The following is a 17,431-nucleotide window of genomic DNA, read 5'->3' on the forward strand; positions in this document are numbered from 1 at the left end:
AGTACAAGGTCTTATGTCTGATATACCTTCCTACAGTGGTACTTGAAAGTTTGTGAACCCTTTAGAATTTTCTGTAGTTCTGCATAAATATGATCTAAAACATCATCAGATTTTCACACAAGTCCTAAAAGTAGATAAAGAGAACCCAGTTAAACAAATGAGACAACAATATTATACTTGGTCATTTATTTATTGAGGAAAATTATCCAATATTACATATCTGTGAGTGGCAAAAGTATGTGAACCTCTAGGATTAGCAGTTCATTTGAAGGTGAAATTAGAGTCAGGTGTTTTCAATCAATGGGATGACAATCAGGTGTGAGTGGGCACCCTGTTTTATTTAAATAACAGGGATCTATCAAATTCTGATCTTCACAACACATGTTTGTGGAAGTGTATCATGGCAAGAACAAAGGAGATTTCTGAGGACCTCAGAAAAAGCGTTGTTGATGCTCATCAGGCTGGAAAAGGTTACAAAACCATCTCTAAAGAGTTTGGACTTCACCAATCCAGTCAGACTTATTGTGTACAAATAGAGGAAATTCAAGACCATTGTTACCCTCCCCAGGAGTGGTCGACCAACAAAGATCACTCCAAGAGCAAGGCATGTAATAGTTGGCGAGGTCACAAAGGACCCCAGGGTAACTTCTAAGCAACTGAAGGCCTCTCTTACATCAGCTAATGTTAATGTTCATGAGTCCACCATCAGGAGAACATTGAACAGCAATGGTGTGCATGGCAGGGTTGCAAGGAGAAAGCCACTGCTCTCCAAAAAGAACATTGCTGCTAATCTGCAGTTTGGTAAAGATCACATGGACAAGCCAGAAGGCTATTGGAAAAATGTTTTGTGGACAGATGAGACCAAAATAGAATTTTTTGGTTTAAATGAGAAGCGTTATGTTTGGAGAAAGGAAAACACTGCATTCCAGCATAAGAACCTTATCCCATCTGTGAAACGTGGTGGTGGTAGTATCATGGTTTGGGCCTGTTTTGCTGCATCTGGGCCAGGACGGCTTGCCATTATTGATGGAACAATGAATTCTGAATTATACCAGAGAATTCTAAAGGAAAATGTCAGGACATCTGTCCATGAACTGAATCTCAAGAGAAGGTGGGTCATGCAGCAAGACAACGACCCTAAGCACACAAGTCGTTCTACCAAAGAATGGTTAAAGAAGAATAAAGTGAATGTTTTGGAATGGCCAAGTCAAAGTCCTGACCTTAATCCAATCGAAATGTTGTGGAAGGACCTGAAGTGAGCAGTTCATGTGAGGAAACCCACCAACATCCCAGAGTTGAAGCTGTTCTGTACGGAGGAATGGGCTAAAATTCCTCTAAGCCGGTGTGCAGGACTGATCAAGTTACCGGAAATGTTTAGTTGCAGTTATTGCTGCACAAGGGGGTCACACCAGATACTGAAAGCAAAGGTTCACATACTTTTGCTACTCACAGATATGTAATATTGGATTCTTTTCCTCAATAAATAAATGACCAAGTATAATATTTTTGTCTCATTTGTTTAACTGGGTTCTCTTTATCTAGTTTTAGGACTTATGTGAAAATCTGATGATGTATGAAGAAATATAGAAAATTCTAAAGGGTTCACAAACTTTCAAGCACCACTGTATGTGCCCACTGCCGAATAATATTATATTTTTAAAATTACCTAAATTAGATGAAACATAAAATGTGTCACTTTACTCAAACCTGAGTTGGAGTGCTGAGTGCCTACTTAGCCCATGTTTACATTAGACCGTATCAGTGGATAATCAGATTAACGTTTTTAAAACGATTAGTGTGCACACAGCAACACCAATACACGATTTGCGTGCACACAGCAACACCAATACACGGATATGCTCAGCTCCGCAGGCATCCTGCGCTCCAAATCACTCCGCCCTGAACAGCGAGTGCCCTCTGGAGGGTGCGCACTCCGGCCCTGCGCAGCTCACAGAGCACGCGAGTGAAGTGCACAAGCTGTGATTCGGGACTGAGCCGCTGTGTGTGTGATCCCAGTGCATATCACTTACCACTTGCAAGTGGAAGGATGGCAAGCCTAAAGACAATCATAACTACACAATGGGCAGTATTTGCATCAGTATTTGCAGTATTTTCATACTTTTATACTCTTTAATGAAAGGTAATACAAGGAAGAAGTCCGCGCCGTTTTTCAGCAGTCACGTCACATGACCAACGCCAGCGAATCAGGAAGGTGGATGTCACAGTGACGTTGTCCAATGACAACGCCAGCTAGAGCTCAGCACAGCGTATCCGCGTATCTCAATGTTTACACAGCACCGGAGCTGACACGATCTGGATTGAATACGTGGACCCTGGCGGATTCCTGTTTCCCGGCATTTCCAGGCGTTTTAATGTAAACGGACAGTGCATCCACGAAGAAAACGAGACAGATACGGTCTAATGTAAACTTGGCCTTACACATTCACAAAAGACTATTCACATGATAACGGCGTGATAATTACTTCCACTCTTTCGGTTTCGATTGGTTTCTCTTTCGTAGTTGGAACGCCCACTGTAAACAGGATAAAATGTCTGTTATAGTTGAGGCTACCTGTTTGTATTAAAGGTTAATTTATTAGCACACTCAAAGCAAAACACACAGGTGTGTGTCTTATGTATGTACAGTGTATAGCTGTGTGGGTCATGCCACTGACTGTCCGAGTGAGTCTGTTACATGCGGGAGCGCCAGGAGTCTGAGATTAGTAGTCATCTGTGTGCTGCAGGATTTCATGCACCCAGATTCTCCTTTTCTTCTTTCAGCTTTGCCTTCTGTGCAAAATGAGCATCAAAAGCAGCTCTTCCTCACTGTCACTGCCAGCCATTGTGTGCTACTGGGTGTGCACACAAACAGCATACAACTGCTACATTTTCCCACCAAAACCAACAACCAATTGTCAGGATTATAGTTGTGGTGTGACTGCTCCAGACTGGAACTAAATTCAGGTATAGATATAGGTATTATATAGTTATTGGGGTTTTGGGACCGGGGCCTAACCCTAACAAATTCCTGGCTGCTGCGTGCTCGCTGCACACAATGCATATGACGCAACGCGTCACTCACTTCTGCTGGCTCCAGTGCTGAAAGTGAAATTGCCTAACACAAGCTTGACACTTACTGTGCGGTGAGCTCTTTGGGATGGCACTTCTGACTTTTGTTTCCAGATCGTAGGAACTGCTCCGTGTACCAGACGTCACTCAAATCCTTTTATGTGAATTTGCCACACAAATTAATTTTTTTCAAAATGTATGGAGCAGACACACAAACCCTCCTGTCGGCTTGAAGTTACCTCTCTTTGCCCATACAAATCAAACCCATTCATTCCGTAAGTGTCCTGCCGACTTTGGGCTATAATGGATCGAAATTCCCCTTTTTTTTATCAGCTACACTTGAACAGCCTTAAACGACACACCTCTTAGGAGGCATGCTTTGATTTAAATTTTGTTTTGGAATAAATAAAAAAAACATCATTAAAAATGTGCTCCACTTTACAAAACAGATGAAGCCAGAAATGCCATGAACTTTCAAGCGTTGTGCATTTGATGTCACTTCCTTTGAATTAAGAGTAACTTACCAGGAACGCATTTTTGTAATGGCGGACTCAAAGAGCCAAACTTTACCTGCTAAATAGAACATGTTCCCAGTCTCGTATTAAAATACAATTTTGACAGTAAACTATTTAACATATCTAGTTTAATAAGGTATAATTTCCAGCGGTCATGTAATTTTCGTAAGACTAGCATTTTAAATATATTTTGTTAGACTAGATATACAGTACAGAGTGGGTCAAAAGTAGGTATACAATGCTTACTTGTTTAAAGGCCCGGTCCCACTGGCCGACGGACACAAAACGTATGCAAAAAGGACACAGCGGATGAGCAAAATTTCGGGGGTGGCTCTATCCGTTTTCATCCGCTCCAGAAATGGACAAAATTGGCGAAAATTTGCGAAAACAGAACGGAAAAGAACGGACGTGGGTAGTATATAGCGGGGATGTTAAACGCATGTTCATAGGAAGCCTAGCGGATGAAAGCGGATGGAAGTGGATGACAGCTCCGAAGGGGTTACCGGTGATAACTGAGAAGCGGACGCATAGCAGAAAGAGCGGATGCATAGTGGATGAAGGGGATGCATCACGTACGCCTAACGGAAACAAAGGGGATGTTGCGCGGATGTATATCGGATGCAGACCGTTCACTGCGCATGCGGGGGGTATGAATTGCGTCTGCTCCGCGGATATAAAGGGATGCAGCACGCACGCCGTCAGCATAAAGCGGAAAGACGTGCTGGCGGCTACATCGATACATCTCTACTACATCTCATTTTTGAAGAAGGCTACATTGATACATCTCTACTACATCTTGTATCAACACCATGGCTGTTCGACTCGTACTGAGATCCAGATGATTTTCTCCCCACTTTTATACAAAATATCGATTGTCCGCTAGGTGTCCTTCTACATACTCTAGACATACTCCAGACATCCTAAATATACGAGATACATCCCAGATATAAACGCTTTGTCCGTTTTGAATACTTTATATACGAGATGCATACGCTTACATCCTTTCTATTTCCGTGCTACTAACGATGAATAGACGTTTCATGTACCTTATCTTTCCTCCCTCTTTCCGTTTTCAGCTGCAGCGGATGTGAGTTGCGAGGATGCCCAGAGGATGCAGAGAGGATACAGCAGACGTTTAACGGATGATAACGGACATAGAACGTTTGTTGCTCGTATATGTCGCGGATTTACATCGTACACAGCGGAAAGTTCATCCGTTCTAAAAGTTTTGTGCAGCTCAAAACTTTTTGCGCGGATGAAATCACAGTGGACGGATGCTCGATGGATAGAGCGTATGAAGCACGTATGCAATGAGTACACAACGGATGCATAGCGTTTTCCAACGGATGGCAAAGATTTTTTTACGTTTTACATCCTCTTTGCATCCGTAAGTGCAGTGGGACCGGGCCTTTAGCCTGTGGTTCCAAAGAGGAGCATAGGCCACTGACAATCTTCCTCCACTCTGTCATGTTCTGTGCTTTTTTCTCCAACTGCTTCCAGGTGTAGCTAGCTGTCTGGATCTCTGATGTTGTGTTCCGTCTCCAGGTATTCCGGGGGCGACCTCTCTTTCTTTTCCCCTGGGGGTTCCACTGTAATGCCTGTCTTGTGATGTTGTTCCTAGGTTTCCATAGGGTATGGCCAATCTACCCCCATTTTCTTTGTTGTATTTGGGTTACTATGTGTGTTTCTTTTGTTCTTGTCAGCAAGTCTTCATTGGTAATCTTTTCTGGCCACCATATCCTTAGGCTCCTACATAGGCATCTGTTGACAAAAGCCTGGATCTTCTCTTTATACAGTAGTTATAATTATTTCCACAATTCATGACCAGGGCTGACTTCACCAAACTTTTCTTTCAAGCACTGACTAGCCATGACATTCACCCAACCTGACACCTATTGACTTCTTTTTGGGGGGCATAGTAAAGGAGAAGGTTTTTGAGAGGAGGCCCCAAACAATGGATGAACTGAAGGAGTTCTGCTTGCAAGCATTTATGGAAATTGACACCAACTGGAAATTGTGTGTTACTGTGTGTCACAGTGTCAGGGACAGGTTCCAGGAATGATGCAATGTTGATGGAGGACATTTTGAGCATCCATGAAACTAAACATGGCCTGATCAGTTCTGTATACCTACAGTGTCTTGCAAAAGTATTCATCCCCCTTGGTGTTTGTCCTGTTTTGTCACATTACAAGTTGGAATTAAAATGGATTTTTGGACGGTTAGCACCATTTGATTTACACATGTCTACCACTTTAAAGGTGCATTTTTTTAAATTGTGACACAAACAATAATTAAGATGAAAAAAACAGAAACCTGGAGTGTGCATAGGTATTCACCCCCTTTCGTATGAAACCCCTCAATAAGAGCTGGTCCAAACAATTAACTTCATAAGTCACATAATTAGCTGATTAAGAGCCACCTGTGTGCAACCAAAGTGTCACATGATGTCTGTATAAATCAACCTGTCCTGGAAAGACCCTGACTCTGCAACACTACTAAGCAAGGAACATGAAAACCAAGGAGCACTCCAAACAGGTCAGAGACAAAGTTGTGGAGAAGTATAGATCAGGGTTGGGTTATAAAAAATATCCCAAACTTTGAATATCCCACGGAGCACCATTAAATCCATTATAGCAAAATGGAAAGAATATGGCACCACTACAAACTTCACAAGAGAAGGCCGTCCACCAAAACTCACAGACCAGGCAAGGAGAGCATTAATCAGAAGCAGTGGCGGCTCCTGAATTTTTTTTCAGGGGGGGCAATTTTCCCCCGTTATGTCTACACGGACCATAAATGTCCATAGGACTGAAGTAAATTGACCTAGGTAGCAAGTCAATAGTCAACCAAACCCAGAAAAACACCACGGTGACTGGAGCCCTCAATTTTGTCTTTGCCTCGTAGAGCTAACTCGAACACTCCACAAGATTTCATGCATTGGATGAGCCGGTTTAATATGTGCCTGTTCTTGCTCACCTCATTGTTGTGGCGGTGAGCTGCTAGCCTGTAGCCCTCATCCGGTTGTGTAGCGATGTTCACTCTCCCAAAAGCTGAAAATTTCAGGCAGCTGCCCATGTGAATCTTTGATGACTCATGTTTTTTTATTTTCTCTGACAAAAGATGCATGTCCGAAACTCCAGTGACCGTCCAAGCAGTGTTGTCCGTGGAGCCACCTCCAGGGTGGAAAAGTAAGCAGGGGTAGCAGAAAACCGCTGAGGCATCCTTGCAGCCAGCTCGCCAGGATTTGCGCTAGTACCATGTTGAAGTAAAACCTCGAGTATATGATTCCCCCCCTTGTCAAAATTTGTTTTATGTTTAGATTTGGTCGAGGGGGGGGGGTCCAGCTTGTTTTGTTGCCAATTTAGCTCGATTTGATCACTGACTAAATGGAACTTCTTTTAAGGACCGCACTGAATTGCTTTCCGCATCCATCTCACCTCAGAAACTGATCGGATCGAACCATAGACATATAAACATAGACGCCGCATTGAGCTGGTGGCCCCATTGCTGGGATACGTCAGAGTGTCCGCCATATTTGATGTGGCAAATCTTCCCCGTAAACCAATGCAAGTAAATGGACTGAACTTCATAAAGCCCCTTTCTACAATAATATTTAACTTGATGCCTTTTATTCACCCATTAAGACACACACGTATATATTTGGGAAACAAACAGGCATCAAAACAACACATAACTTTTAATGTGATGGTTATAAATAGTGTGTGAAATACCCTGCACACTGCAAACTAGCGACAGATACACGATAGATAGCTCAGGTAAGCTAGTCAGTCAGCATACCGTAGCAAGCTACCAAAACCTGAGGCCACAATAACCAACCTACAAGACTGAATATGATAAATGATAGAAATAGTGGAAAAACTGGAAATAGTGAATGAAAATAAAAATTTACTGTTTTATTTATTGAGTCACCACACAGACCCACTCTCGTTGAATAAAGTGAGCTGAATGACCGCCAAACTGAGTTCGGCCAGGTTCTAACGTCATACCAAAACAAAATACATCACTGATTCCTTCACATTCAGAAAGGTTAAAAACATTCATCATACGTTCAAAAACGTTCATCATAGTGTGGCACTGTATTATCTAATTCTCACTGCTTATAACTATCACCTACCTGGTGGAGATGAGCTGGGAAACTGAAGACTGAAGGAACAGTATTGAAAAGTATTTTTCCAGTCTCACCTGTGAAAGGTAATCCCATGTGATCTCGTTTGGATGGTAAACCTGTTGGTATAGTTAAACGCAGCACATGAATGAGGCATCTTTATTCTCAGCTACTGTCTAGACGCTATACCAGAGACAGTTGAAGAATCTCCACTTTGCTACATCCAATATGGCAGCAAGGATGACGTATGATTCTACGCAGAATGCGGCGTCTATGTTTATATGTCTATGGGATCGAACGCAACTTTGCCGCGCTGCGCAGTGACGTAAGCACATTAGGGCAAGCCCCCCCGGAACCCATAGAGATTGCATTGAAGTGTCAGTCAGGAGAAAAAAAATATATTAACATGGGACTCTATCAGTGAACTCTTGGGCGATTTTCAGCGTGACTGAAATCGCCCCAAAAGGAGCAGCACTCTAGAAGCAAGACCACCCTGATTGGACAATGATACCCAGAGACAGATTAAAATGGCCTCGAGCAGCACTGGTGAAAGTTTGTTTTAAAAAAAGAAAAAAAACCTTTTTTTTCTCGTTTTGGCAGTGCGTCGCCCAATCGCCTTTATGCACCAGCCGCTCTTGATCAGAAGTGCAACAAAAACACCAAAGATAACACTGAAGGAGCTGCAGAGATCCACAGCGGAGATGGGAGTATCTGTCCATAGGACCACTTTAACCCGTACACTCCACAGAGTGGTCTTTATAGAAGCGTGGCCAGAAAAAAGCCATTGCTTCAAGAAAAAAAAAAGAAAACATATTTTGAGTTTGCCCAACAGCATGTGGCAGACTCCCCAAACACATGGAAGAAGATTCTCTGGTCAAATGAGACTGCAATTGAACTTTTTAACTATCATGGGAAACGCCATGTGTGGCGCAAACCCAACACTTCCATCACCCTGATAACACCATTACTACAGTGAAGCATGGTGATGGCAGCATCATGCTGTGGGAATGTTTTTCATTTGCAGAGATAGGAAAGCTGGTCGGGACTGAAGGAAAGATGGATGCCACTAAATACAGGGCAATTCTGGAGGAAAACCTGTTCGAGTCAGCCAGAGGTTTGAGACTGGGATGAAGGTTCATGTTCCAGCAGGACAATGACACGAAATATACTGCTAAAGCAACAATGGAGTCATTTAAAGGGAAACCTCTAAATGTTTGGCATGGCCTAGTCAAAGCCCAGACCTCAATCCAACTGAGAATCTGTGGCATAACTTGAAGACTACTGTACACCAACACAACCCATCTAACTTGAAGGAGTTGGAGGAGTTTTGCCTTGAGGAATGGGCAAAAATCCCAGTGGCTAGATGTGCTAAGCTAATAGAGACATACCCCAAGAAACTTGCAGCTATAATTGCAGCAAAAGGTGGCCCTGTGACTTTGGGGGGTGAATTCCTATGCACACTCCAGATTTCTGTTTTTTTTTTCATCTTTATTGTTTGTGTCAGATTTTTTTTTCACCTTTAAAGGACATGGGACATGAAACATAAATGCACGCTATATCAGTTTCTTTCCATTAAAAATATGAAATAATTGCATCAACAAATACAAAATTATCTATTAAATTCAGCAAAATCGTTATATTCGTGATGATTATATGGCATTTCTGCTCGAGCTCCGATATGCATATTTTACAACCGGAAGAGCCGCTGTCACGTGATCATACGTCACAAAAACTTTCGGGTACAGCACAAGCGGGTAGATGAATATGGAGAAGTGTGAATCGTGATGATGATGAATGCGACAAAATAGTTTTTGTGTCTTGGATGACAAGAAAATTGTTTCGTTTTTAGAGTGTTTAACGTACATTGAACATCATGGTGTATTGCGACCTCCCAGTCAGTCAGACGCGCTGTTACTCCTGTTAGCAATGTAGCTAGGCTCAGCATGGCCAATGGTATTTTTTGGGGCTGTAGTTAGATGCGACCAAACTCTTCCACGTTTTTCCTGTTTACATAGGTTTATATGACCAGTGACATGAAACAAGTTCAGTTACACAAATTGAAACGTGGCGATTTTCTATGCTATGGAAAGTCCGCACTATAATGACAGGCGTACTAACACCTTCTGCATGCTTCGACAGCGCATTGATACCTTCACTCGGAGTTGTACCATTATTTTTTAGACAGGGCGGACGGACCAGGGCATTTGCCCGCCTGGCCGTGCCTGACGAGGAGTGCTCTCGGCCGGCTTGGGAGACAGACGGCAGCCCCTCCTGGAAGTGTGGTTTTACCATGGGCCTCATGCGGTAAGGATTAGTATTATAATTTTGGGTGTATCAATTATTGATTACCATAATTCTGACTCGTTTCGCCATTTTGAATGTTTTCATCTTGGACTCTGGAAGCATTGTATCTCAATCAATCTCGAAAAATATCAGCAAAAAAAAAAACTAGCTTGCAACGGACTTTAGCTAGATCTATGATGAACTTTCAATGTATGATACAAAAATAATACTTCTTTCAACAGATCATTAGCCTTTGAGCAGAATTGTTTTTAACTTACCAGGAAGTGTTATCGAGCCGACCGCTTTCAGTTTCATGGGGATTGAATGAACTCTCACTCTCAGAATCATCTGACCCGTCAGAGTAAAGACAAGATCTACGTTCATATGAATTTCCAGCTATCGGTTCGAATTGATAGGGTCTAACTTCACATCTCTGTGAAACATCAGGAATGTCACTGTCGATGGTGTCCATTTTGGTAACCTGTTTACATTAGATACCCAAGCGCTGGCTCCTTGAAAAGTTTTTGTGACGTCACGGGTCACGTGACCACTTAGCTAATTAACGAATCATTGTTTTACGCTGATGTATAAAAAAGTTGAATAATGTGATGATTTTCACATTTTTGACGCCCTGCAGTGATTTAGATGGCATTTCTTATGTCCTTTATACATAATTATACCCAGAAAAAAATCCATGTCCCATGTCCTTTAAAGTGGTAGGCATGTTGTGTAAATCAAATGGTGTTAACATCCCAAAAATCCATTTTAATTCCAGCTTGTAATGCAACAAAACAGGACAAACACCAAGGGGGATGAATACTTTTGCAAGACACTGTACTCAATGCCTGTAAAAGACATAATAAATAAATACTGTATACCTACTTTTGGCCCACCCTGTAGTTCAGACCAGATGAGACAACTTGGTAAACTGCATATTGTGTAATACTATGCTGAGTAAACTCTTTTTTTATTCTCCTTTGCTTCAGTTGAAAGTTATAACTTTGATATAACTTTGTATAAAGTGCAGAGGTGCACAGAACTGATTTTTAAAATCCTCCTGAAGGAATTCTTCCTAATCCCTTATTCCATGCAGTTATTTTTGTTTTCCTAAATAAAATTTAAATAAAATCCTTGCACTGTGTCATAGCGAATTCTCTCGTGACCAGTGTTGTGCAAAAGAACACACATGTTGTTTGAAAATTGTTTAATTTTACAATCCATTCCAGTCCTACTCCCCTAGTTTAGAACTGGATGACAAAGGCTGACCCAGACATGACTGAACTCCCGTGTCATTATTAGCCTGGGAATACCCTTCAGATGCTGGTGTAGATATAGAATCCTACAAGGAAGGCTTTGTGTCAGGAGTTGGTAGAGGAGGCAGATGCATGTGCAGATAATTTATTGTGTAAAGTGTGTCTGTGAAGATTCTCAGTCATCCAGGTCATAGTAAACTGTGGGTGGTAGAAAAGAGCTACTGGACTTGCTTGAAGATTCTTGAAAACGTTTCACCTCTCATCCGAAAGGCTTCTTCAGTTCTGTCTGACTAATAGGGAGTATCAGGTATTTATCCTCTCATGGATCAGAATCAGAATCAGAATTCTGATGACAAGCTCATCTAAGGTGTCATTGAGGCATCATGTTGGTGTGGGTCACTGGAGGCTGGGTGTGAAAGGCGAGTCCCAGGGTGACCAATGGATTGCCCATCAGGGTGACCAATGGCATGCTGATTCTCTCTGTCCTCCCACGAGTCACCGAAAACAGTTGGGTCCCGGCGTGCACCCAGCCTTCTGGGAAGTGTGCCCAAGACCGCATTGTAGATGGTTGATAAATGATGTCTTAGACCCCCACCTCTGTTCAGTGATGGCTGTTCCAGGTTGACAAAAATGGCTTCTTTAACTCCTCGCTCATACCAACGATCCTCTCTGGCTAAAATGCGTATGTTACAATCCTGAAATGAGTGTCCTTTGTTGTTAAGATGAAGGTAGACAGCAGAGTCCTGGCCTGAGGAGCTGGCTCTCCTGTGTTGAGCCATGCGCCTGTAAAGCAGTTGTTTTGTTTCCCCAATATACGAGTCTGTGCATTCCTCACTGCACTGAATTGCATACATTACGTTGTCCTGTTTGTGTCTGGGTATTCTGTCCTTAGGGTGGACCAGTTTCTGCTTCAGGGTGTTACTGGGTCTGAAATGCACCGGAATGTTGTGTTTGTAGAAGATCCTCCTGAGTTTCTCAGATAGACCAGAAATGTAGGTAATGACAATGTTCTTGTGTTTGTTCCTGTTGTCATCCTTGTCCGTTATGTTCCTTTTACTGCTCTTGAGGAAAGACCAGTTAGGATACCCGCAATTCTGAAGTGCTTGCTTGATATGATTCTGCTCCTTCTCTTTTCCCTCTATCGTTGTAGGAATGTTCTGAGCCCTGTGTTGCAAGGTCCTAATGACCCCCAATTTGTGTTCCAGTGGGTGGTGAGAGTCGAAAAGTAGGTACTGGTCTGTGTGTGTGGGTTTCCAGTAGACCTCGATGCTAAGGCTTCTGTCTTGTCTAATGTGTACATCACAATCCAAGAAGGCTAGATTATTCCCACTGACATCCTCCCGAGTGAAGTTGATGTTGATATCCACTGCACTGACGTGTTTCGAGAAGGCTTCCACCTCATGGGTTTTGATTTTAACCCAGGTATCATCCACGTATCTAAACCACTGGCTGGGCGCAACTCCTGCAAAAGTGGTCAAAGCTTTATGTTCCACTTCCTCCATGTATAGATTGGCCACAATAGGGGACACTGGTGAGCCCATGGCACATCCATGCTTCTGTCTGTAGAAACTCTCATTAAACTGGAAATAAGTGGTAGTCAGGCAGAGGTCAAGCAGGGTGCAAATCTGATCCGTGGTGAGGTTCGTTCTATCCAGTAAGGTGCTGTCCTGAAGGAGTAATTTTCTAACAGATTCGACTGCTTCTGTGGTGGGAATGCAGGTGAAAAGAGAAGTTACATCATAGGAAACCATGGTTTCATCTGAATCTAGTTTGAGGTCTGCAACTTTAGTAGCAAAATCTTGGGAATTTTTGACATGATATGATGTATTCCCAACAAGAGGAGCCAAAATGGTGGCTAGGTGTTTGGCAATGTTATATGTGACAGAGTTTATACTGCTGATGATGGGTCTGAGAGGAGCACCTTCTTTGTGAATCTTGGGGAGTCCGTATATGAGAGGCACGGCTTCCCAGGGTACAATCTGTAGTAAAGAGATTGGTTGATGGCTTGGTCCTTTTCTAGTTGTTGAAGACAGCTAACAACTTTCTTTTTGTAACCACTTGTGGGGTTCCTCCTCAAGGTTTCATAAGTGGTTGTGTCACTAAGGAGACTGGTCATCCTGGAGTGGTAGTCCGCTCAGGAGGATCTTCTACAAACACAACATTCTGGTGCATTTCAGACCCAGTAACACCCTGAAGCAGAAACTGGTCCATCCTAAGGACAGAATAGCCAGACACAAACAGGACAACATAGTGTATGCAATTCAGTGCAGTGAGGAATGCACGGACTCGTATATTGGGGAAACAAAACAACCACTTCACAGGCGCATGGCTCAACACAGGAGATCCAGTTCCTCAGACCAGGACTCTGCTGTCTATCTTCATCTTAACAACAAAGGACACTCATTTCAGGATTGCACCATACACATTTTAGCCAGAGAGGATCGTTGGTATGAGCGAGGAGTTAAAGAAGCCAATTTTGTCAACCTGGAACGGCCATCACTGAACAGAGGTGGGGGTCTAAGACATTATTTATCAACCATCTACAATGCAGTCTTGGGCACACTTCCCAGAAGGCTGGGTGCACATGGGGACCCAACTGTTTTCGGTGACTCACGGGAGGACAGAGAGAATCAGCATGCCATTGGTCACCCTGATGGGCAATCCATTGGTCACCCTGGTGACTCGCCTTTCACACCCAGCCTCCAGTGACCCACACCAACATGATGCCTCAATGAAACCTTAGATGAGCTTGTCATCAGAATTCTGATTCTGATCCATGAGAGGATAAATACCTGATACTCCCTATTAGTCAGACAGAACTGAAGAAGCCTTTCGGATGAGAGGTGAAACATTTTCAAGAATCTTCAAGCAAGTCCAGTAGCTCTTTCCTACCACCCACAGATTGTGTAAAGTGCAAACAAAACGGTGAAAACAAGAACCATAAACATGAACTGTGGATAAAAAGCAAAGAACATACAGACTATAAGCTATACTGCAGCACACATGACAACAAACAAAATTACAGCAAAAGCTTGACAGGGAGAAGCTGAAAGACTGGTGCTAACAAGGTGTATGGAGACACTGGTGAGAGTGATTCAAAGAAGAAGCCTTTATTTTTGTCACATGTACACTCAAGCACAGAGAAATTCCTCCTCTGCATTTAACCCAACTGAAGCAGTGGACACACACATGCTCACACAAGTGAGCAATGAGCACACACACACACACACACACACACACACACACACACACACACACACCCAGAGGAGTGGGCAGCTATGCTACAGCGCCTAGGGAGCAGTTGGGGGTTGCTCAAGGGCACTTCAGCCATGATACAGGGGGAGGGGAAACTGCAGTTCATTCACTCAACTCTCCTCACATTTTTCCTGCCAGTCCCAGGAATCAAACCAGCAACCCTTTGGGCCCAAGGCTGCTTCTTTAACTTTCAGGCCATGGCTGCCCCCCTAATTAATGAGGTGTGTGACATTTGCCATATGTCATGCTGGGGCTGGTGGGTAGTGTATTTCTGCACCCATTGGTGCGACTATGATACTCTGATGATGGACATGAGCTTCTAAGCTTTTATTTGGCTGCCCAGATGAGTGCATTTTAAATAATGTACAATATGGTAAACATATGTGGTATTTTGCATATTTCTTGCACTGATTTATTTTCATCATTAACTCCATAGCACAAAAAATGTACAGTAATTTGTAGCCTGTGTATGGCTGTTCAAGGAAAACTCTGGGATTTTTTAACCTGGGCCCTACTTTTCCACCTCTTTGCTTCCAAATATTTACTAAAGTCATAAATTATTAAAATCAGTCCAGTATTGAGTTAAAACGCTATAACCGTCGACCCCAAAACAGCTATACAATGGAATCCTATGGGGCAAACATCTGTGTCAAAGTAAGTCACTTGTTTTCACACTGACAGGCTCATAATATAAGTGTCTGACAACATGGACAGGATCCCTACAGAGATAGACCTGTGTCTGTTTACCTCAATAACTGTAAAGAAGCTGTAGAAAATGGTATTTTCTACACTCATGGTTTGACCTTTCTCTTCTTCTGGTATTTTCTCTTCTCCTAGAATTTTCATTTAAATGAAGTGGAGTTTGACACATTCTTTGCTGTTATTTAAGGCGTTCATCATCACTAACCATGAACAAGTTTTTTCTTTAGATGAATAGTCAATTCTTTTTTGAATTACTGGTTGACTAGTTAAAACTTAATAGCAGTGTAAACTCTACTTTGTATTTCAGGCAGCTGTCGGCTACTAAATTTCCCCTGAGGTCTGTGTTTCATTGCACTGTTGCACTGCCTGTAACAGCTCTTGCATTTGGCCCATGCCCACTGCCAGATCCTCCAATCTGTGTTCAAGTACTGTAAAGCCATTCACAGGTCTTCCATGGGACTGATCAGTGGAGTATTCTTTACTGGAGAATGTGGACCATATACTGTCCTCTTTGCAGTAGGTTGTGCCACCAGTGCCAGAGAAAAATGAAGCATAGCCAGCAGTATTTTCAGTCAAGGTGTCACCAATGGCATTAAACTACAGTTAGGGTCAGGGTTCTTGCAACTGCCTGTCACACAAGTTCATGTCCCAAACAATTTTTCCATTGATTATGTACAAACCCCATTTCTCAAAAAGTTGGGATATTTTCCAAAATGCAATAAAACCAAAAATCTGTGATTGGTTAATTCATATGAACCTTTATAGGTGTTGACTGCAAAGTTGAATTCTGGGCAAAATATTCTATCACTGTTGGAGTTTCGAGATGCTGTGATGCTGCACACACCATGTATCCTAAGTGTCACTGTTTTGCCTAGATAAAATGCGTCACACGTTACGATTCTGAAAACTGTCGAAGCAAGTGAGCAGCAAAATCACATGACCACCATGGGGTGTGTTTGGCCTACTTTTGACCAAAACAAGTCAGCATGGACAAACATGGCAGACGCCACTCTCCCGCCAGCTAAAAGCCAGCGGAAAATAAAAGGAAAGCCTGCCTAGTGAGTGCAACCAAAAGACAGAGCAAGGTTAGATGACATGTCATTTTTCTGGACACTAAATCATTCTAGCTAGCTTAGCCTTAGAATGCATGGGCTTGACTCCACAGTAGCAAGTATGGAGTTATAGGGGCCTTTCACGTGACGTCATTGTAACTGCAGATTTGTTTACATGGCCATATTGCCAGGCAAACTTTGTGTTGGACAACAACCAGCACAACTGTACACAAGTGACTGTAAGCCCAATTCAGTAAACATCTACAGATAAACTTGTAGCAGTTACAGCTAAAAGAACAATGCCGGAGACCTGAAGTGTTTTTGGATGTAATAACAGACATGGAGATAAGCCTAGTTTAACTTTTCACTGCTTCTCAGCGAACCCAGAAAGATGAGGAAAAATGTTGAACTGCAGTTAAACAGGAAGACTGGATGCCAACAAAACATCCCCATGTGCATGGAGAACATTTTATATCAGGTTAGTGTGAAAGCTCTGTGCAATGTTAAAATGTATATCTGGATGTGGGCTTTGGATGCAATATTAGATTAGAGCTACTGCTTGGCGAGACTAGCAACATGTTTGTTAAGTACTGATAATGTAGACTTGGCTAAACACCATAAAATATGCTAGATCTATACCCTGGCTTATTTATTACTATTATAACTCCACAGTTGAGCTTACCTTTGTCATAATAAGGTATTTTTCTTTACTGGGAATTTCCCATAACATTCCGGCATGCACAAAACCTGCCTCAAAATTGGTAGGCATCTACAGTTTTGTATGCCTTTATCATCTCTCTGGTGTATTTATGTACTCCAGTGGAATAAATACATTTGTAGATAAATTAAGAAGAAGCCTTTATTTTTGTCAGATGTACACTCAAGCATAGTGAAATTCCGCCTCTGAAGGAATTATCCATCTGAATTAAACTGTCTGTAGTGGTGAATGCATAAGTGCGTGCTCACACACACAGACACACAGAGTGTATGAGAGAGAGAGAGAGAGAGAGAGAGCATAATAAATAAATACATTTGTGGGTGAATTATATGGATCTGTGATGCCTGCATGTTTCAGTTTTTGGATGGAACGCTATCTGCTGGTATAATATAAATTTTTAATTGTCAGTGTTTTCTGCACGTCTCCATCTTGGTGTGACGCAGTTCCATAGTTCTGTT

Source organism: Neoarius graeffei, chromosome 2 (genome assembly GCF_027579695.1).
Source record: "Neoarius graeffei isolate fNeoGra1 chromosome 2, fNeoGra1.pri, whole genome shotgun sequence".
In the NCBI taxonomy this organism is placed as follows: domain Eukaryota; kingdom Metazoa; phylum Chordata; class Actinopteri; order Siluriformes; family Ariidae; genus Neoarius; species Neoarius graeffei.